This window comes from Vulpes vulpes, chromosome 4 (genome assembly GCF_048418805.1).
Source record: "Vulpes vulpes isolate BD-2025 chromosome 4, VulVul3, whole genome shotgun sequence".
NCBI lineage: Eukaryota > Metazoa > Chordata > Mammalia > Carnivora > Canidae > Vulpes > Vulpes vulpes.
Genome location: NC_132783.1, coordinates 22,063,563 through 22,086,370, shown reverse-complemented (window position 1 = coordinate 22,086,370; position 22,808 = coordinate 22,063,563). Strand labels below are relative to the sequence as shown.

At 39.3% G+C, this 22,808-nt stretch overlaps 1 long non-coding RNA gene across 1 annotated transcript in view; it reads left to right on the top strand.

The window, feature by feature from the left end:
• Positions 1-22,468, top strand: part of LOC140598525 (uncharacterized) — a 58,958-nt gene extending 36,490 nt beyond the window's left edge. The window contains exons 3-4 of the long non-coding RNA XR_012000963.1: positions 10,359-10,462; positions 22,334-22,468. This is a non-coding gene — a long non-coding RNA (uncharacterized lncRNA). The remainder of the gene's footprint in view (positions 1-10,358; positions 10,463-22,333) is intronic.
• Positions 22,469-22,808: the final 340 nt, after the last annotated feature.

Sequence of the window (22,808 nt, the reverse complement as noted above, 5' to 3'; positions counted from 1 at the left end):
TGGGTGTAGGATCTATTTGCTGTTTTTTCTCTAGCTCCTTTATGTGTAAGGTTAGCCTTTGTATTTGAGTTCTTTCCAGTTTTTGAATGGATGCTTGTATTGCGATGTATTTCCCCCTTAGGACTGTGTTTGTTGTATCCCAAAGATTTTGAACGGTTGTATCTTCATTCTCATTAGTTTCCATGAATCTTTTTAACTCTTCCTTAATTTCCTGGTTGACCCTTTCATCTTTTAGCAAGATGGTCCTTAACCTCCACGTGTTTGAGGACCTTCCAAACTTCTTGTTGTGATTTAGTTCTAATTTCTAGGCATTAGGGTCTGAGAATACAGGGGACGATCCCTTTCTTTTCGTATCGGTTCAGACCCGATTTGTGTCCCAGTATGTGGTCTATTCTGGAGAAAGTTCCATGTGCACTTGAGAAGAATGTGTACTCAGTTGAGTTTGGATGTAAAGTTTTATAGATATCTGTGAAATCCATCTGGTCCAGTGTATCATTTAAAGCTCTCATTTCTTTGGAGATGTTGTGTTTAGAGGACCTATCGAGGGTAGAAAGAGCTAGATTGAAGTCACCAATGTAAGTGTATTATTATCTAAGTATGTCTTATCTTTGGTTATTAATTGATTTAAATATTTGGCAGCTCCCACATTGGGGGCATATATATTGAGGATTGTTTAGTCCTCTTGTTGGATAGATCCTTTAAGTATGATATAGTGTCCCTCTTCATCTCTCAGTACAGTCAACGGGGTAAATTTTAGTTTATATGATATAAGGATGGTACCCCTGCTTTCTTTTGAGGACCATTTGAATGGTAAATTGTTCTCCAACCTTTTATTTTCAGGCTGTAGGTGTCCTCCTGTCTAAAATGAGTCTCCTGTAGACAGCAAATAGATGGGTCCTGCTCTTTTATCCAGTCTGACACCCTGCCCCTTTTGATGGGGTCTTTAAGCCCGTTCACGTTCAGAGTTATATTGAAAGATAATGAGTTTAGTGTCATCATGATATCTATTCAGTCCTTGTTTTTTGTGGATTGTTCCACTTAACTTCTTCTTAAAGGGGAATTTTAAGAGTCCCCCTTAAAATTGCTTTCGTAGCTGGTTTGGAGGCCACATATTCTTTCAGTTCCTGCCTGTCTTGGAAGCTCTTTATGTCTCCTTCCATTCTGAATGAGAGCCTTGCTGGATAAAGTATTCTTGGTTGCATGTTCTTCTCATTTCGGACCCTGAATATATCCTGCCAGCCCTTTCTGGCCTTCCAGGTGTCTGTGGAGAGGTCTGCTGTTACCCTAATACTTCTTCCCATAAAAGTCAGGGATTTCTTGTCCCTTGCTGCTTTAAGGATCTTCTCTTTATCTTTGGAATTTGCAAGCTTAACTATTAAATATCGAAGGTGTTGAACGGTTTTTATTGATTTTAGGGGGGGGGGAATCTCTCTATTTCCTGGATCTGAATGTCTGTTTCCCTTCCCAGATTAGGAAAGTTATCAGCTAGGATTTGTTCAAATACATATTCTGATCCTCTGGCCCTTTCGGCGCCCTCGGGAACCCCAATTAAACGTAGGTTTTTCTTCCTCAGGCTGTTGTTTATTTCCCTTAATGTATCTTCATGGTCTTTTAATTGTTTGTCTCTTTTTTCCTCAGTTTCCCTCTTTGCCATCAACTTGTCTTCTATGTCACTCACACATTCTTCCACCTCGATAACCCTCTTATTTAGGACTTCTAGTTTGGATTGCATCTCATTGAATTGATTTTTAATTTCTGCCTGATTGGATCTAAATTCTGCAGTCATGAAGTCTCTTGAGTCCTTTATGCTTTTTTCTAGAGCCACCAGTAGCTGTATAATGGTGCTTCTGAATTGCCTTTCTGACATTGAACTGTAATCCAGATTTTGTAACTCTGTGGGAGAGAGAACTCTTTCTGATTCTTTCTTTTGAGGTGAGGTTTTCCTTCTAGTCATTTTGCTCAGTGCAGAGTGGCGAAAAACAAGTTGTATTGGGAAAGGGAGAAAAAGAGAGGAAAGAAGGAAAGAAAAGAGAAAAAGAAAAAAAAGGAAGAAAAAAAAAGAAAAAGAGAAAAAGAAAGAAAGTAAAAAAAGGGTGGGGAAAGCAAACAGACATTAAAAAGCAAAAAAAAAAAAAAAAAAAAAAAAAACCAGAAAAACACGGGGGAGTATCTTCTCTTTCTGTATACTTTAAGTCCCTTGACTTCCCCTGGAAGTTGTCAGTCTAGCTGGTCTTCTGGGGGAGGGGCCTGTTGTGCTGATTTTCAGGTGTTAGCACTTGGGTTTGCTGCTCTGCCCCCTGCCTGGTGCTGGGCTCAGTGGGGGTTGTTTACCCCGTGAGGCCCCTGGAGGAACAACCCTGGTGGTGGCGGCCAGCTCCAGAGCCCTGGATTCAACTCCCGCAGTAACTACGGAGCTCTCAGTCCGCAGGGTCTGATGCCCCGGGGCGGGGCCGGTGATCTGCTCAGCTTGGGTCAGAAGCGTCCTTGCTGTCCTGTGCCCTCCCGGCCTCTGCCTGTCCTGGGGGGAAGCCGGATCCTGGGCTGTGTCCCACACGCAGTGCTCCCAGGCCTGCGCTGTTGGATTCGTGCTCCTGGCCGCACAGCCCCCTCCGCGGAGCCGCCGCCTGAGCTTCTCCTACCTGCTCCCGGAGCCGTGCAGCCCACTCTGCACGGAGACTCTTCCTCGCCCGAGCCCCTTCGAGGTGCTCCAGGTCCCGCCGTGCGCGCTGCAGCCCTTAGGGAGCTCGGCGCACTCTCCCGGGGCGCAGGTGTCTGTTAGTGTCCCAGGGAGCCCGAGGGCATCCCCGCCCTCCTGGGTCCTGCTCTAACTCCCTGCGGGCCCCTCTTTGCCCGGGAAGGTTGGTGCAGCTCTTGCTTCTCCGGGCCGGGGCTCTCCTGTCCTGGGGACACTCGCCCCAGCCTCAGCCCAGGTCCTCGCCGGGCCCCTCCCCCTTGGAGGCCTTTTGTTTCTTTATTTCTTTTTCCCCGTCTTCCTATCTTGAGAGAATCGAGAACTCTTCTCACTGTAGCGTTTCAGCTGTTCTCTCTTTAATCTCAGGCCGAATTCGTAGGTTATCAGGATGATTTGAAGGTTATCTAGGTAATTTGTTGGGCTCAGGTGATTTGGGGACTCTACTCCTCCGCCATCTTGCCCCTCCCTCCCGGTATATAAACTTATTGTTAGTATCCCCATAACTTAGATGAAAACAGAGGCCAGTCATGTGGCTAATAAGTGGAAGTCCCCCAACTTAACCACCACTCTAAATTACTGCCACTAAAAGAAAATTCTCCAGAAAAAACATGTGAGATTTTTCCCAAAGTAAGAAAAAGAAGGGTAAACAAAAGAACATAGTCAAAGAAAAGGAGTTAAAATCACTGTAGCTGTTTTACAAAATTATCAGTATTATTGTGAGATTTTTATCTTATTTTACTTATATGGAGAAAAGAATAAAATAAAGATGAACTAAAATAAAGATGATTAATGTAAATTTATCACATTAAAATCAAGAAGAAACATAGTACTTAGTGTGCAAGTTCTCAATGTTTTGGTATTATCATTGAAACAATTTTTTAATTTTATGAGTCTCTAGAACAGGGCCATATACTAATGTGTATTTCATTAAATATAGCTTAATTAAATACATTTTTGTGTGTAAGATTGTATAAACCAAATATAACATTGCTTTCACCTTAGGACCAACAGTGACACATCCAAAATATTTACAAATTCAACTCCAAGAGCCTGGAAGAAAGATGCAGCCCTTCACAGACATTCTCAAGAAGCAGTTAAGAGACTTTACCCCCATATAACACAGTATTCCCTCAGTCCCATTTCACATGGCAGCTGCTGTTTCTATAATATTTCTTTTTGTCTCTTCTGCCTATTTTGGAAGAGACACCCTATGACCTTACTTATATAGGACTATTTACTTCCTCTTCTAGGCTTCCTCTGAATCGTGGCACATTTCTCCACCTGTATATTAAAGGCCCTTCCTATCTTCCCACGAAAGAAAGGACCTTCGTTCAAACAAAAGAATAGGGAGAAAGGCTGATAAAGGTCAAATGATAGCAATGCCATATTCTAGGCAAGTACTTACTTAATATAGCTTCATGAAAATGAAGTTTCCCATACATAGAAAACCCAAAAGACTCCACCCCAGGATTGCTAGAACTCATACAGCAATTCGGTAGTATGGCAGAATACAAAATGAATGCTCAGAAGTCAGAAGCATTTCTATACAATGAGACTAAAGAAAGAGAAATTAAGGAGTCAATCTCATTTACAATTGCACCCAAAAGCATAAAATACCCAGGAATAAACCTAACCAAAGAGGTAAAGGATCAATACCCTAAAAACTACAGAACATTTCTTGAAACAAATTGAGATAGACACAAAGAGATGGAAAAATATACCATGCGCATGGATTGGAAGAATTAATATTGTGAAAATGTCAATGTTACCCAGGGCAATTTATACGTTTAATGCAATCCCTATCAAAATACCATGGACTTTCTTCACAGAGTTGGAACAAATTATTTTAACATTTGTGTGGAATCAGAAAAGACCCCAAATAGCCAGGGGAATATTAAAAAAGAAAACCATATCTGGGGGCATCACAATGCCAGATTTCAGGTTGTACTACAAAGCTGTTGTAATCCAGACAGTGTGGTACTGGCACAGAAACAGACACATAGATCAGTGGAACAGAATAGAGAATCCAGAAGTGGACCCTGAACTTTATGGTCAACTAATATTCGACAAAGCAGGAAAGACTATCCACTGGAAAAAAGACAGTCTCTTCAATAAATGGTGCTGGGAAAATTGGACATCCACATGCAGAAGAATGAAACCGGACCATTCTCTTACACCGTACACAAAGATAAACTCAAAATGGATGAAAGATCTAAATGCAAGACAAGGTTCCATCAAAATCCTAGAGGAGAACACAGGCAACACCCTTTTTGAACTCAGCCACAGCAACTTCTTGCAAGATACATCCAAGAAGGCAAAAGAAACAAAGGCAAAAATGAATTATTGGGGCTTCATCAAGACAAGAAGCTTCTACACAGCAAAAAAACCAGTCAACAAAACAAAGGCAACCTACGGAATGGGAGATGATATTTGCAAATGACTTATCAGATAAAGGGCTAGCATCCAAGATCTATAAAGAACTTATTAAACTCAAAAGAAAAGAAACAAACAATCCAACCATGAAATGGGCAAAAGACATGAACAGGAATCTCACAGAGGAAGACATAGATATGGCCAACAAGCACATGAGAAAATGCTCTGCATCACTTGCCATCAGGGAAATACAAAACCACAATGAGATCCCAACTCACACCAGTGAGAATGGTGAAAATTAAAAAGGCAGGAAACAATGAATGTTGGAGAGGATGTGGAGAAAGGGGAACCCTCTTGCCCTGTTGGTGGGAATGTGAACTGGTGCAGCCACTCTGGAAAACTGTGTGGAGGTTCCTCAAAGGGTTAAAAATAGATCTGCCCTAACAACCCAGGAATTGCACTGCTGGGGATTTACCCCAAAGATACAGATGCAGTGAAATGCTGAAACACCTGAACCCCGATGTTTCTAGCAGCAATGTCCACAATAGCCAAACTGTGGAAGTAGCCTCGGTGTCCAGCAAAGGATGAATGGATAAAAGAGCTGTGGTATATGTATACAATGGAATATTACTCACCCATTAGAAACGGCAAATACCCACCATTTGCTTCGTCGTGAATGGAACTGGAGGGTGTTATGCTGAGTGAAATAAATCAATTGGAAAAGGACAAACATTATATGGTCTCCTTCATTTGGGAAATATAAAAAACAATGAAAGGGAATAAAGGGGAAAGGAGAGAAAATGAGTGAAAATATCAGTGACAGTGACAAAACATGAGAGAGACTTAACACTGGGAGATGAACAAGGGGTAGTGGAAGAGGAGGTGGGCGGAGGGTTGGGGTGACTGGGCGATGGGCACTGAGGGGGGCACTTGGTGGGATGAGCACTGGAGGTTATGCTATATGTTGGCAAATTGAACTCCAATAAAAAGTAAATTAATTAAAAAATGAAACTTCCCACCTTTGATAAATAATAAAAGAATTGGAGCAAAATCCTATTGATAATTTATTTTCCTATGGCAACATATGGCAAAAATAACAGTCACTGATTTCACAGATCTTTACTGTGAAACAGAGGCAGGAAAGTGAAAGATAAAGATAATGACTAAAAAGACATAAAGCAACAGCAATAGTTACATTTTTGTTAGCAGACCATGTGGAACTGGAAAGGCACTGCTGGAAATAGGAATTTAAAAGTAGAAGAAGAAACACAGTATTAAACTATTTAAACTTAGTAGTTTTTCCTTCAATTATTTATTTTACTGACAGCGTTGTGATGTTAGAGGAGGATAGAAGAGGAGGGAATTTGACAGTCACACTAATTTTGAAATGCTTATTGGACATACAAGTAGAGATGTGAAGTAAACTGTTGGATAAATGTAACTCAAACTCAGAGGAAAAGTCTAGACTTTAGATATAAATTTGGAGATCATCATGAAACAATGGTGTTAAGTCATGAAATTGGCTGGTATTACCTCAGAAGATGATAGAGAAAGAGAAGGAAAATTTATATTAGGGTAAGAGGAGAATAAAAAAAAAGAGGTAGAAAAATAAGTCAGTGAAATAAGAATAAATGGATGAGTGTGTGGTGCTGGGAAAACAAGGAAAAAGTCAGAGTGGTCAGATATGCTTAAGGTTAGATCATTTGGAAGAAAAATTTCACTGATTTGGCAATGTCAAAGTCAACGGTGAACTTAGCATGAGCAATTTCAGTGGAATGTGGAAAAAGAATCAGGATTGAAGTGGATGTAAATATTAAGGGGAAGTGATTGTGAGTAGAAAGAGCCTTCAAAAGAAAAGAAAAAAGAAAGAGCCTTCATAGGATAATTCCGCTAAACTTCTTGTTATTCTCATCAGGCAAAACCCAACTTTAATTACTGCCCTCCTTACCTCTATGGTAGCATCGTCCAGTGATGCCCTCATTTTCTGTATGTTTGTTTATCTCTTATTTATCCCTCTACTTCATCTTACCTTTCAAAATTTCTTCACTGTGTCTCAGGGAATTCATTTTCTAAGGTAAAAAGACTCCCCTAATATCCTCAACCATATTTAAAATGTTATCTTGGGGACGTCCGGGTGGTTCAGTGGTTAAGCTGAGCCTTTGGCTCAGGGCTTGATCCTGGAGTCCCGGGATCGAGTCCCACATTGGGCTCCCTGCATGGACCCTTCTTCTTCCCCTGCTTGTGTCTCTGCCTCCCTCTCTGTCTGTCTCATGAATAAATAAATAAAATCTTTTTAAAAAGTTATCTCAGCTTCCTTATTTTATTTTTGCCTTGACTGGAACATTGTTTGTCTCCCCTCACATGCTATAGTGGCCAGGAGTGGGAGCATTATTGTTGCTCACTTTTGCTATTTCCATGCAATACTCCTCCTCTCTTGAGAGTTTCCCCAAAAGGTTGAGTAGGCTTGTTAGTTATCTTTAAAGTAGGAAAGTTCTAAGACAGTATTACAAATAGCCTTTCTGTTGCTGATGACATCCAGGGCTCTTACTAGCGTTTGTTTATTCTCCATAATTATTATTTGGTGTCAGAATATAACTCAAAGAAATACTGTTTCAGTTATGTCAGAGGGCAAGGATTTTGATCATGAAGTTTTTAGCTGCTTTAACTCCCTCTGGATGTTATCTCTGAATAATAAGCTAACATATTTTTCGAAGTATAAAATACCAAAAATAGTCATGTGTGGAAGAATATTGTGAAATAATGTGAGTTGAGAAAACCCAGGAGCTAATACAGTGCACGAGAGAGTAGATAGAAACTTTGTTGTAACTGTATGATAATGAAAATATTCCATATGCTAATTTCCATTCTAATTTCAAAATTAGGTTATAAAATGCTTTGGCAAAGCAAGATTTTTCTCTGAGTGTATGATCCATTTTGTTTTCATGAAACGTTCATCAGCCTTTAACCCTAAGAAACATTTGAACCTAGGAAGATTATCTCTTTGGTGCAAGAATTTTCCTATTAAATGGCTCATTATTCAGTTTTTATTAACTGAATTTGATCAAAAAGATCAAGTGCCCAAGAAGTTGTATAATCTGTAATTTTAGATAATCTTTTAATAATCAAATACGTTTCTTTCATATGCTCATAATTAAACCCATGGTTCATTAAATGACATTAATTTTTAAATTTTCTATAACATTCACTCATCATCTCAAATCCCTTAAGTATTTCCTTAGTAAGGATAAATGATATATTGGATCATGACTAGTTTCATTGTTTAGCATAACAACTTGGAAATGAATCTACCTTCAGGATTATTTTCCACCTATGAATAGGCCTCAGTGGAGATAATAAACCCTTGGATACCAGAGAGATTAATTAGTGTGATGGTCTCCAGAGGTCCTCACTGTCAGTTCTCTGCTTTATCTTGGGATAAAGCCTTCTTAGTGAAAACTTTCCTCTGCTTTGTGAGTGTAATGTGGTTTTTCTTTTAGAAAGTGGTCACGTATCCCAAGAGTCTAATTTAATGTATTTGCTGGTCAGTTTGACTTTTCCTTCTCATAGTGTTCTCATAGAACATAGTTCAAGGTAGAGACTGAATTCTCTAGCTGAACTTTTCAAACTAGTGTTGCAATCATTAAAATAACAACAAATAGGAAATCTGTGGTTACGTAGACTGTCAGTTCCTTGATTGCAGATAAAACATAACTGTGAATGTAGATTGCTTTCCAAATTTCTTAAGACAATTTTTTTTGTAAAAACACTTCCAATTGCCTATTCCCAGAAAATACCATTGACTCTGTCAAAACCATAGGTTAGTATTAAATACACACACCTGTAGATTTTTTTCACATAAAAAATATGTATATGTCATTTTGTTTTTGCTTCCTGTTTGTAGCAATCACACTGTTTTTCTTACACTGAATATGAAATGCTTTCCTTTTATGAATTAAACAATTACCAGTAGAGTACATTTGGAGATGTACAAAGTGATCTGATATGTTTATCTTTGAGTATAAGAGAGAATTTGCAAGTGAGAGCTAAGTATTATGCCTTACTTTACAAGTTCTTGGGGCTTAATTTACCTCATCTATGAAGTTAAAAACTTGTACTAAATTATAAATCCTTGAAGAGCTGAAGGGTTAGTAATTGTTAATAGATGGCCATGAGCCCGTCTAAGATTAAAAATTAAAAGTTGAACAATGGATATTTAATAATCATAAAAGAATTATTAAGCACTAAATTTATGCATGACATTTAATTTCTTCAAGAAAATGTAAAGAATAAAGTCTCTTGCCTTAAATTGGCTTATTTTATAAAGAAAGAATCACACAGGCAACCAGATACATTAAAGAAGACGTTCTATATATCTTGATTTTTTTTCTTCATCCAATCTATTTACTTAAGTCTCTTAGCTACACCTTGTGCAATGAACAGTGGATTGAAAGATGAATAAAACATAGCCTCTTACCTCAAGGAATTTGTAGTAAATATGTTTAAAAATCACAGCAAAGGGGCTGGGTGACTCAGTTCATTAAGGGTCTGACTTTGGCTGAGATCATGATCTCAGGGACCTAGGCTTGAGCCTCCCGTCAGGTTCCCCACTCAACGGAGAGTCTGTTTCTCCCTCTACCTCTCTCTCTCTGCCCCTCCTTCTATTCATGCTCTTTGTTTCTCTCAAATAAATAAATAAAATATTTTTAAAAATCACAGCAAAAATATGACCATGGAAAAGGAAATATTAAATTTATAAATTTATAACTTAGGCTGTAGAACTTACCATTCCGAACTGATATGATTTCTTTATTAAATCAGTGGCTTTCAATGTAAGTGCTAAAGTCTTGAATTTTCCTAGTATGGCGTTTCTTAATGCCATATTTTTCCTAGATAGTAAGCTTGATGAAATTAGGGATGTGTGTGTGTCTCTCTCTTTTTTTGTTTTTGTTCTTGTTTCTATACATAAGTTTATTTTAAAAAAATGTATGGCCTTTTTACAAAATTTTTCCTTAAATTCCAGTTAGTTAACAGACAGTACAATACTGGTTTCAGGTGTAGAATTTAGTGATTCAACAGTTACAAACAACACCCAGTGCTTATCACAAGCGCACTTCTCGATCCCCATCACCTATTTAACCCATCCTGCTGGGCACCTCCCCTCTGGTAACCATCATTTTGTTCTCTATGGATAAGAGTCTGTTTCTTGGTTTTCCTCTCCCTCTCCCATGTTGTTTGCTTTTTTTCTTAAATTCCACACATGAATAAAATCATATGGTATTTGTCTTTTATTTAGAGTTGCGAGGCTAACACAGCATCATGGCTGGCATGAGAAGATGCTCAATGTGTTTACTGGAGTGAATTTAAGGGTGTAAGCATGAGTTGACGTTTCTTATCGTGGTAAGTTTTTACTGTCTACTTTGAAGTACAACACACAGAGAAGTGCACAAAATACTAATGTGCAGCTTGATGAGTTAGGGCAAAGTAACACGTGTATAATGACCACTAAGAAAAAAAGAAAGATCATCATCCTTTCTTAATCCTTACTCCCTCCTTCCTTCCAATAAGCCACTATTCTGAATTCTTACACTGTCTACTGTGGCCCCAAGGCTGTCAAAAGCACTGCTCATCTTCTAATCACCTTTAAGAGAATCAGGAGACACTACAATGGGAAATGCTAGACTCCCCTCCTGTGTTTCTTTTTTCTCCTGAATCTTGGTCCTTAACATTTGGTCTACCATAGCTGGAAATTCATGACAATACTTTAAATAAAGATTAGAGGTCATATTGAAAATTATGGCTGTTTTTTACAACAGAAATACAAATACACATGTTAATTTGTTGGTTTTCAAGTTATCTTTATTCCTATTTACCAATATTTGTTCTTCAGGTGTGATTCTTAGACTTAAATACGTAAATATTGTCATATACAAAGAATATGTTCAGTCAGATGCACATGAAGTAGGTAGAGTTGGATAGGTTTGAATGTGAAAGTAATACTTTTGAGGTGTATTTTCTATAGAATTAGCTTTTCTTCAAGCCAAGAGGACAATATAGAAGATACATATTTAATTGTATATTTACTTAGGTTCTAATTATAGGACAGTTTTCTCCTTTCATATTTATTCCAGGTAGTCCTAGAAAATTTTTATAATAATCTAATCACAGCTCAATATACATTATATATATTGAGGATATATATTATATTATCTTCTTCCAACAAATTAATTTATCATAGTTATTTAAGTGTTAGTTTCTTCATAGAATATTTAAATATGATTGAATTTGGGAAGAAGGTATTCACATATGCATTTTCAGGATCACAGACTTAGGAAAAACATACTCATATTTTATAATTGGACAGTAATTTCAATTATTATGTCCCTCACATTCCTGGAAATTTAATGGATACATATAGGAAGAGAACCTGGAATACACAGTATAACACTAAGACATGGATTAAATTCCTCTCAGGAATCCTTTTTGCCCTTATGAAGTCTGTCCTACTCTCTTTTCTGTCACTTCACTTTCTTGTTTGATTATCTGTATTTAAAATTGCAGTTAGTCAGTTGCCTTTTTGTTACAATTTACATGTGGCAAACCTCTTGCTCTCATCATAAAGAAGGGTCACTGAAAGTTAGGGAAAATCAGCACGTATCCACAATAATAGGCTGAAGTTCCTATTGTCTGATAGGCTTGTACTAGACACATTTTCCCATCCATTTCACAACACCTGATTTCTTGTCTCTGCCTGTCTATAGATGGAATGTTCTTTCAGCCAACCCTTGAATAGACCAATTCCTACTGAGAGTAGGGTAAGACTAGATTCAGATCTAATTTCTCCTACCTTCAAGCAGGCTGAGGTCTCTATGTATTTAATCCCATTCACTTTCCTCTATGTATTCAATCCCATTCACTTTCCTCATACCTATTTACTACACTGAGCTAAATAAATAGCTCTGTCAGTTTTCTGTGGACAAGGATGATTTCTTATTCGTTACATCCACTAACAATTATCCCAGGAGTAGTACATGGCAGATGCTCAATAATGTACGCATACTGAGTGCCTGATTTAAAATAGAGCTACTGAAAACTGACAAAATCTAGGTGATCTTGGAATGTCTAAAATTGGGGGAGGGTTTAGTGGTCTGCCTATCTATTTACCTACCTACCTATCAGTTTCCCTGCCCACTTATTTATGTATCACTGAAAACCTTCAATAGTATGATAACTAAAATTAATAAACAATTGCTCTAAGTCAATGGAATTGAAATGGGGGATGAAATCACCAAGTCACTGCAACCTTAAATAAATGTTTTACTTCACCTGTCATCAATTTCTTCATTTGTAAATTGAATGGCTTTAATAGATCCCCTCTGAGGACTTCTTTTACTCATTTTGTGATTTAAAAAATTTTCAGTTCTGTCTACATTTTGATCCAGTTGTTAATTAACAGGGATATAACTAGTTAATAGAAAAAATCAGAAGGAAAATTTGGGAATTATCATAATCGACAAACAGGGAGATAAGTCCTTTAATAGTCAGTGATCTATGTAGTTTCTTATTAAGTCATTTTCATTCTGTTGATATTTCTATTTTCATGATTTCTTTGTTTTTATATTTCTGAGCAGATTTCAGTCATATAAAACTTTAGGGATTTTTCCAAAGAAGTATTGCAAATTCTTTTAATAAGTTGTTTGTGAAAAACAGCATTTAAAACTGGAATTATTAGAATTAATGTTAATCCTCTCTAGGTATATTTCTCAGCAGATGGGAGAATACTTAGGCTATTAAACCTAATTCATGAATCACTATCTAGGGTAATGAGACTTTAATATTCATTTCAATTTTTTCATTAATTCAAAGTGTCCAGGGCTTTCAGATAAGCCCGAATGAATAGATAAATAAAAATATTAAAAAACAAACAGTTTAATGTACCTTTATTTTATTATTTTTAAAGATTTTATTTATTTATTCATGAGAGAGAGAGAGAGAGAGAGAGAGAGAGAGAGAGAGGCAGGCACAGACACAGGCAGAGGGAGAAGCAGGCTCCATGCAGGGACCCCGATGTGGGACTTGATCCTGGGACTCTGGGATCATGCCCTGAGCCGAAGGCAGACACTCAACCCCTGAACCATTCAGGCATCCCTGAATGTACCTTTAAAAGGTGAACAAGTAGAATTATATCTCTGTTTCTTACCTGGCAATTATACAGTATGAATGGCTTCCAAAAATACAGCCAGAAGATTGAACGTAATTTTTTTCTGAGGATAAATTGACAATGGTGGATTTGGTAAACTGAAATAGCCTCCCAATAAAAATTCCATAAAAAATTTGGAAACCATTTATCTGATAAAGGGTTAACAACCCTAATATATGAGAAACTCCCACAACTCAATAGCAAAACAAAAACAAGCAAAACAATCTGATTTAAAGATAGACAAGACAACTGAATATTTTTCCAAAGAAGACATACAGATAGCCAACAAGCCACATGAAAAGATGCTCAACATCACTAGTCATTAGATAAATGCAAATCAAAACCACAATGAGATATCATCTCATGTCTGTTATAATGGCTATTATCAAAAAGACAAGATATAATAAGTGCTGGCACAGATGTGGAGAAAAGGCAATGTTTGTGGCTATTGGTGGAAATGTAAATTGGTATAGCCACTATGGAAAACCCCCACTGTCGATGTTTCTTGAAAAATTAAAAATAAAACTACCATATCATCCAAGAAATCAACTTCTGGACATTTATCTGAAGAAAATGAAAGCAGCATATCTGCACTCTCATGTTTATCACAGCATTATTTATCGTAGCCAAGACATAGAAACATCCTAAATGTCTAACAATGGACAAATGAAAAAAGAAAATGTAGTGCATGTATATTGTGTATATATACACATTATATTCCATATATAATAATGCATTATTAATCAGCCATGAGAAAAACCAAAGAAAATCCTTCCCATTGTGACAGCGTTGATGAAATTGAAGGTATTATGCTAAGTGAAATAAATCAGAGAAAGACAAATACTATATATTACTTACATGTGGAATAAAAAAAAGAATTCATAGGAGCAGAGAATATATGTATTTATTCATGAGAGACACAGAATGAAAGAGATAGAGGCAGAGACACAGGCAGAGGGAGAAGCAGGCTCCATGCAGGACTCCATCCCCGGTCTCCAGGATCATGCTCTGGGCTAAAGGCAGCGTTAAACCGCTGAGCCACCCGGGCTGCCCTAGGGTCTGTTTTCATCTATTTCACCGAACACCTATATTTTCACCCTAAATATCAAATAGAAGGGATACTGTAAGGTGATCTTTATGCCCATAATACCATACCATTGATCAATTGTCTGTTTTTGTCAATACCATACTGTTTTGATTATTACAGCTTTGTAATATATCTTGAAATCTGGGACTGTGATACCTCCAGTTTTTTTCTTTTTCAGATTGCTTTGGCTATTTGGGGTCTTTTGTGGTTCCATACATGCTTATGAATTACTTGTTTTAGTTCTGTGAAAAATACTACTGGTATTTAATAGGGATTCCATCAAATCTGTAGATTTTTTTTGAGCATGGGATATTTTATTAATACTTGTTCTCTCATCTATAAACATGGAATATTTTTTCATTTGGTCTTCAATTTTTTTCATCAATGTTTTATAGTTTTTCAGTATCTTTCACTTCCTTGTTTATGTTTATTCCTAGGTATCTTATTCTTTTTGGCGCAATTGTTAATGGAACTGTTTCTTAATTTCTCTTTTTGCTTCTTCATTATTAGTGTATAGAAATGCAGTGGATTTCTGTATATTGGTTTGTATCCTGTGACTTTCCTGAACTCATTTATCAGGTCTAGTCAATTTTTGGTAGAATCCTGAGGGTTTTCTACATATAGTATCATGGCACCTGCAAATAGTGAAAGTTTTACCTCTTCCTTACCCATTTGGATGCCATTTATTTCTTTTTCTTTTCTTATTGCTGGGGATAGGACTTCCAGTACTATGCTGAATAAAAGTAGTCAGGTGGAAATCCTTGTCTTGCTCTTGATCTTGGGGAAAAGCTCTCACTTTTTTCACCATTGAGTATGATATTAGCTGTTATTTTTTCATATATTGTCTTCATTCTGTTGAGTTATGTTCCCTCCAAACTTATTTTGTTGAGAGTTTTTATCATGAATGGATGTTGTACTTTTAAATGCTTTTCTGCATCCATTGAAGCAATCATGGTGTTTTACACTTCTCTTGTTGATGGGATGTATGATGTTAATTGATTTGTGAATATTGAATCACATTTGAATACTAAGAATAAATCCCACTTGATCATGGTAAATGATTTTTTTAGTGTATTTTTGGATTTGGTTGGCTAATATTTTGTTGAGGATTTTTGCATCTATGTTCATCAGAGACATGGGCCTGTAGTTCTCTCTCTCTCTTTCTCCCTCCCTCCCTCCCTCCCTCCCTCCCTCCCTCTCTGTAGTGTCTTTATCTGGTTTTGGTATCAGGGTGATGCTGGCCTCATAGAATACATAGGAGCTTTCCTTCTGTTTTTCAAGTAGTTTAAGAAGAGTAGGTATTAACTCTTCTTTAAATGCTTGTTAAAAAGAAATATTTAAGAACTTATTTATTTATCCATGACAGAGAGAGACAGAGGCAGAGACACAGGCAGAAGGAGAAGCAGGCTGCATGCAAGGAGCCCAATGTAGGACTCGATCCCGGGACTCCAGGATCACACCCTGAGCTGAAAGCAGATGTTCAACCACTGAGCCACCCAGACATCCCCCCTCTTTCTCCTTTTTATGAGTCTGGCTAAATGTTTATCAATTTAGTTTATTTTTAAATTGGATTTCAATTTTCCAACATATAGCATACCACCCAGTCCTCATCCCACCAAGTTCCCCTCAATGCCCATCACACAGTCACCCCAACATCCCGCCCACTTCCCCTTCCACTGCCCCTTGTCCATTTCACAGAGTTAAATGTCTCTCATGTTTTGTCACCCTTACTGATGTTTTCACTCATTTTCTCTCCTTTCCCTTTATTAGCTTTCACTAATCTTTATATTCCTCGGATGAATGAGACCATATAATATTTCTCCCATTCCGATTGACTTACTTCACTCAGCACAATACCCTCCAGGTCCCTCCACATTGAAGCAAATGGGGCTATTTGTCTTTGCTAATGGCTGAGTAATATTCCATTGTATACATATAACACATCTTTTTTTTAAATTTTTTTAATTTATTTATAATAGTCACAGAGAGAGAGAAAGAGAGAGAGAGAGAGAGAGAGAGAGAGAGAGAGAGAGAGAGAGGCAGAGACACAGGCAGAGGGAGAAGCAGGCTCCATGCACCGGGAGCCTGACGTGGGATTCGATCCCGGGTCTCCAGGATCGCGCCCTGGGCCAAAGGCAGGCGCTAAGCCGCTGCGCCACCCAGGGATCCCCCATATACCACATCTTTATCCATTCATCTTTCGATGGACACCGAGGCTCCTTCCACAGTTTGGCTATTGTGGATATTGCTGCTATAAACATTGGGGTTCAATTGCTGGGTCATAGGGCAGATCTATTTTTAACTGTTTGAGGAACCTCTACAGTTTTCCAGAGGGGCTGTACCAGTTCACATTCCCACAAACAGTGCAAGAGGGTTCCCCTTTCTCCACATTCTCTCCAACATTTGTTGTTTCCTGCCTTGTTAATTCTCCCCATTCTCACTGATGTTAGGTGGTATCTCATTGTGGTTTTGATTTGTATTTCCCTGGTGGCAAGTGATGCGGAGCATATTCTCAAGTGCTTGTTGGCTACACCTATGTCTTCCTCTGGGAAATTTCTGTTCATGTCTTTTGCCCATTTCATGATTGGATAGTTTATATCTTTGCTGTTGAGTTCAAATAAGTTCTTTATAGATTTTGGATACTAGCCCTTTATCTGATAAGTCATTTGCAAATATCTTCTCCCATTCTGTAGGTTGTCTTTTAGTTTTGTTGACTGTTTCTTTTGCTGTGCAGAAGCTTCTTATTTTGATGAAGTCCCAATAATTCTTTTTTGCCTTTGTTTCTCTTGCCTTCATGGATGTATCTTGCAAGAAGTTGCTGTGGCCAAGTTCAAAAAGGGTGTTGCTTGTGTTCTCCTCCAGGATTTTGATGGAATCTTGTCTCACATTTAGATCTTTCATCAATTTTGAGGTTGTGTGTGTGTGTGTGTGTGTGTGTGTGTGTGTGTGTATGGTGTAAGAGAATGGTCTAGTTTCATTCTTCTGCATGTGGATGTCCAATTTTCCCAGCACCATTTATTGAAGAGACTGTCTTTTTTCCAGGGGATAGTCTTTCCTCCTTTATCGAATATTAGTTGACCATAAAGTTGAGGGTCCACTTCTGGATTCTCTATTCTGTTCCACTGATCTATGTGTCTGTTTTTGTGCCAGTACCACATTGTCTTGATGACCACAGCTTTGTAGTACAACCTGAAATCTGGCATTGTGATGCCCCCAGCTATGATTTTCTTCTTTAGTATTCCCCTGGCTATTGGGGTCTTTTCGGATTCCACACAAATCTTAAAATAATTCATTCCAACTCTCTCAAGAAAATTCATGGTATTTTGATAGGGATTGCATTAAACGTGTAAATTGCCCTGGGTAACATTGACATTTTCACAATATTAATTCTTCCAATCCATGAGCATGGAATATTTTTCCATCTCTTTGTGTCTTCCTCAATTTCTTTCAGAAGTGTTCTGTAGTTTTTAGGGTGTAGATCCTTTACCTTTTGGTTAGGTTTATTCCTAGGTTTCTTTTTTTTAATTATTTTTCTTTTTTCATTCATTTTTTATTGAAGTTTGATTTGCCAACGTATAATATAATGCCCAGTTCTCATCCCATGAAATGCGCTCCTCAGTGCCTGTCACCCAGTCACCCCAACCCTCTGCCCACCTCCCCTTCCACCACCCCTAGTTCGTTTCCCAGAGTTAGGAGTCTTAGTTTTCTTATGATTTTGGGTGCAATTGTAAATGGGACTGACTCCTTAATTTCTCTTTCTTCAGTCTCATTGTTAGTGTATAGAAATGCCACTGACTGCCACACTGCTGAATTGCTGTATGTCTGGCACTCTTGGGGTAGAGTCTTTTGGGTTTTCTATGTACAGTATCCTGCCATCTGCGAAGAGGGAGAGTTTGAATTCTTTGCCAATTTGAATGCCTTTTATTTCTTTTTTGTTGCCTGATTGCTGAGGCTAGGCCTTCTAGTACTATGTTGAATAGCAGTGGTGAGAGTGGACATCCCTGTCTTCTTCCTGATCTTAGGGGAAAGGCTCCCAGTGCTTCCCCACTGAGAATGATATTTGTTGTGGGCTTTTCGTAGATGGCTTTTAAGATGCTGAGGAGTATTCCCTCTATCCCTACACTCTGAAGAGTTTTGATCAGGAATGGATGCTGTATTTTGTCAAATGCTTTCTCTGCATCTATTGAGAGGATCATATGGTTCTTGTTTTTTTCTCTTGCTGATATGATAAATCACGTTCATTGCGTTACGAGTGTTGAACCAGCCTTGTATCCCGGGGATAAATCCTACTTGGTCATGGGGAATAATCTTCTTAATGTAATGTTGCATCCTATTGGCTAGTATCTTGTTGAGATTTTTTGCATCTGTGTTCATCAGGGATCCTAGTCTATAATTCTCCTTTTTGGTGGGGTCTCTGTCTGGCTTAGGAATTCAGGTGATGCTGGCCTCATAGAAGGAGTTTGGAAGTACTCCATGTCTTTCTATCTTTCCAAACAGCTTTAGTAGAAGAGGTATGGTTTCTTCTTTAAACGTTAGATAGAATTCCCCAGGGAAGCCATCTGGCCCTGGACTTTTGTGTCTTGGGAGGTTTTTGATGACTGCTTCAATTTCCTCCCTGGTTATTGGTCTGTTCAGGTTTTCATTTTCTTCCTGTTCTAGTTTTGGTTGTTTGTGGCTTTCCAGAAAAGCATCCGTTTCTTCTAGATTGCCTATTTTATTGGCATAAAGCTGCTCGTTATACGTTTTTAAGATTGTTTGTATTTCCTTGGTATTGGTCATGATCTCTCCTATATTATTCATGATTTTTTAAATTTGAATCTTTTCTCTCTTCTTTTTAATAAGGCTGGCTAATGGTTTATCTATCTTAATTCTTTCAAAGAACCAACTCCTGGTTTTGTTAATCTGTTCCACAGTTCTTCTTGTCTCGATTTCATTGAGTTCTGCTCGAATATTTATTAACTCCCTTCTTCTGCTGTGTATAGGATCTATTTGCTGTTTTATTTCTCCAGCTCCTTCAGGTGCTAGGTTGGCTTTCATTTTTGAATTCCTTCCAGTTTTTGGATGGATGCTTGTATTGCGATGTATTTCCCCCTCCGGACTGCTTTTGCTGCATCCCAAAGATTTTGAACGGTTGTATCTTCATTCTCATTAGTTTCCATGAATCTTTTTAATTCTGCCCTAATTTCCTGGTTGACCCTTTCATCTTTTTGCAGTTTGGTCCTTTAACTCCTGGTGTTTGAAATCCTTCCAAATTTCTTATGATTTAGTTCTGATTTTAAAGCATTATGGTCTGAAAATATGCAGGGGACGATCCCAATCTTTTGGTACCAGTTAAGACCTGATTTGTGACCCAATATGTCATCTATTCTGGAGAAAGTTCCATGTGCACTTGAGAAGAATGTGTATTCAGTTGCATTTGGATGTAAAGTTCTGTAAATATCTATGAAATCCATCTGGTCCAGTGTATCATTTAAAGCTCTTGTTTCTTTGGAGATGTTGTGCTTAGAATATCTGTCGATTGTAGAAAGCACTACCTGAAGTCACCAAGTATAAGTGTATTATTATCTAAGTATGACTTCACTTTGTTTATTAATTGACTGATATACTTAGCAGCTCCCACATTTGGGGCAAAAATATTCATGATTGTTAGGTCCTCTTGTTGGATAGATCCTTTTTATTTTTTTATTTTTTATTTTTTTGGATAGATCTTTTGAGTACGATATAGTGTCCCTCTTCATCTCTTACTACAGTCTTTGGGATAAGCTTTATCTAATATAAGGATGGCTACCCCTGCTTTCTTTTGAGGACCATTTGAATGGTACATGGTTCTCCAACCTTTTATTTTCAGGCTGTAGGTGTCTTGGAGAGCTGGTTTAGTGGTTACATATTCTTTTTGTTCCTGCTTACCTTGGAAGCTCTTTATTTCTCCTTCTATTCTGAATGAGAGCCTTGCTGGATAAAGTATTCTTGGCTGCATGTTCTTCTCATTTAGGACCCTGAATATACCCTGCCAGCCCTTTCTGGCCTGCCAGGTCTCTGTGGAGAGGTCTGCTGTTATCCTAATGCTTCTCCCCATAAAAGTTAAGGATTTCTTGTTTCTTGCTTCCTTAAGGATCTCTTTTTCTTTGGAATTTGCAAGTTTCACTATTAAAGGTCGAGGTTTTGAGCGGTTTTTTATTGACTTTAGAGGGGGGAGGGGATCTCTCTATCTCCTGGATCTGAATGCCTGTTCCCTTCCCAAGTTAGGGAAGTTCTCAGCTATGATTTGTTCAAATACACATTCTGGACCTCTGTCCTTTTCAGCGCCCTTGGGAACCCCAATTAAACGTATATTTTTCCTTCTGAGCCTGTCATTTGTTTCCCTTTCCCTTAACCTATCCTATGAGCTTTTAATTGTTTTTCTCTTTTTTTCCTCAGTTTCATTCCTTGCCATCAGCTTTTCTCCAGTGTCAGTCACTCACTCTTCTACCTCATTAAACCTCATTGTTATGACCTCCAGTTTGGATTGCACCTCATTTAATTGATTTTTAATTTAGGCCTGATTAGATCTAAATTCTGCAGTCATGAAGTCTCTTGAATCCTTTATGCCTTTTTCTAGAGCCACCAGTAGCTTTATAATTGTGCTTGTGAACTGGCTTTCTGATATTGAATTGTAATCCAAATTTTATAACTCTGTGGGTGAGAGGACTGTCTCTGATTCTTTCTTTAGAGGTGAGTTTTTCCTTCTAGTCATTTTGCTCAGTGCATCGTGGCCAAAAACAAGTTGTACTGGAAAAAGGAGAAAAAGAGAGAAAAAAAAGAAAAGAATAAAAGCGGGGGGGGGGGGAACAAACGGAAAACAAAAATCAAGGGGGAGTGTCCTCTGATTCTATACACTGTAAATCCCTCGACTGCTCTTGAACTTTCTAGTGCTGCTTGGTCAATAACTTTATTTCCCCCTGTCCTTCTAGCTGTTCTTCACCTGGGGAGGGGCCTGCTGGGCCTGCTGTGCTGATTCTCAGGTGTGTGCACCTGGTGGAGATGCCCAGCCCCCTGCCAGGTGCATTGCTCCATGGGAGCTGTTTATCCTGTGAGGCGCCTGCTCAGTCCGGGGTAAAAGGTGACACCAGTAGGAACAACAGTGGCAGCGGCCAGCTCTCCAGCCCTAGAGTCAAGTCCCGCAGTAATACCGGGAGCTCCCAGTCCACAGGGACCTGGATGCTCCCTGGGCAGGGGCACCAATCTGTACAGCTGGGGGCGGCAGCAGGAGCGTCCTTGCTCTCCTGTGTCCTCCCAGCCTCTGCCTGTCCTGGGGGGTGCCGGATCTTGGGCTGTGTCCCCCGTGCCCTGGGCTCTGGGGTCCTAACCGTTGGAATCCCGCTCCTGGGCTCGCAGCCACCTCCGTGCATCGCCGCCACCTGAACTGCTCCAGGGCCATAGTGGACGCATGCTCCAGGCCTTTAGGGAGCTCTACCTGGGGTGTGTGGCTCGCTCTCCCCCAGGGTGCACTTCCTCCATTACTGCACCTGGGAGCCTGAAGGCATCACCACCCCTCTTGGGATCCTGCCCGAGCTCCCTCCCAGCGCCTTTCCATCTGGAAAGTTTGGTAAAGCTCCCGCTTCTCCGGGCCTGTGCTTTCCTGTCTTGGGGGCACTTGCTGCGTGGCCTTAGCCTGGCTCCTCACGGGGCCCCTCCCGCTTGGCTGCTGTTTTCTTTATTTTTTGTTTCCATCTTCCTACCTTGATAGAAGTGCCAACTCTTCTCACTGTAGCATTCCAGCTGTTCTCTTTTTAAATCTCAGACTGAATTCGTAGGTTTTCAGGATGATTTGAAAGTTATCTAGGTAAGTTGGTGGGGACAGGTGCCTTGGGGACCCTACTCTTCCGCCATCTTGCCCCGCCTGGCCACGCTCAAAATTTTTAATGATTCTTAGAACCTGGATGTCCTGACTGATGCAGCAAGAGGGCAACAATCCATGTATATTCAACTGTTGTCTTTCTTCCAGGGCAAAAGCCAAGTCAGAAGAGTTAGAGGCCATGCAGTCCCATTGTTTGAAGAATGGAGTCACCGACCTCTCCATGCCCAGGATTGGATGTGGTCTTGATGTCCAGAGCGTGTGAAGGATATCTGAGGCTCTCAGAACGCCTCTTCATCCAGAATGGACCGGCAGGGCCCCTTCTCTCCAGAGCAGCCTCCGGGAATTGCCCCACAGAGGGGAAGCGGTGAGTTGGGGGGCACGTCCAGCAGGGGCTGAGCAGGCGCCCACCTGCGGTCTTCACCAAGTGCACGATGCCTTCCCAGAGCCTGATAGTCCTTCCTTGGCTGGACGGCCAAAAGGAGTAGCCAAAAAGGACTATCAACGGGTTACAGCCTCTTTTCCCCCAACGGGCTGCTGAGGGGCAGCAGCACCGGGTGCCCACCCACCTGGGGGCATGGAGCCGCATGTGGCCCCTGCAGGCCCTTAGCCCCAAGGACAGCTC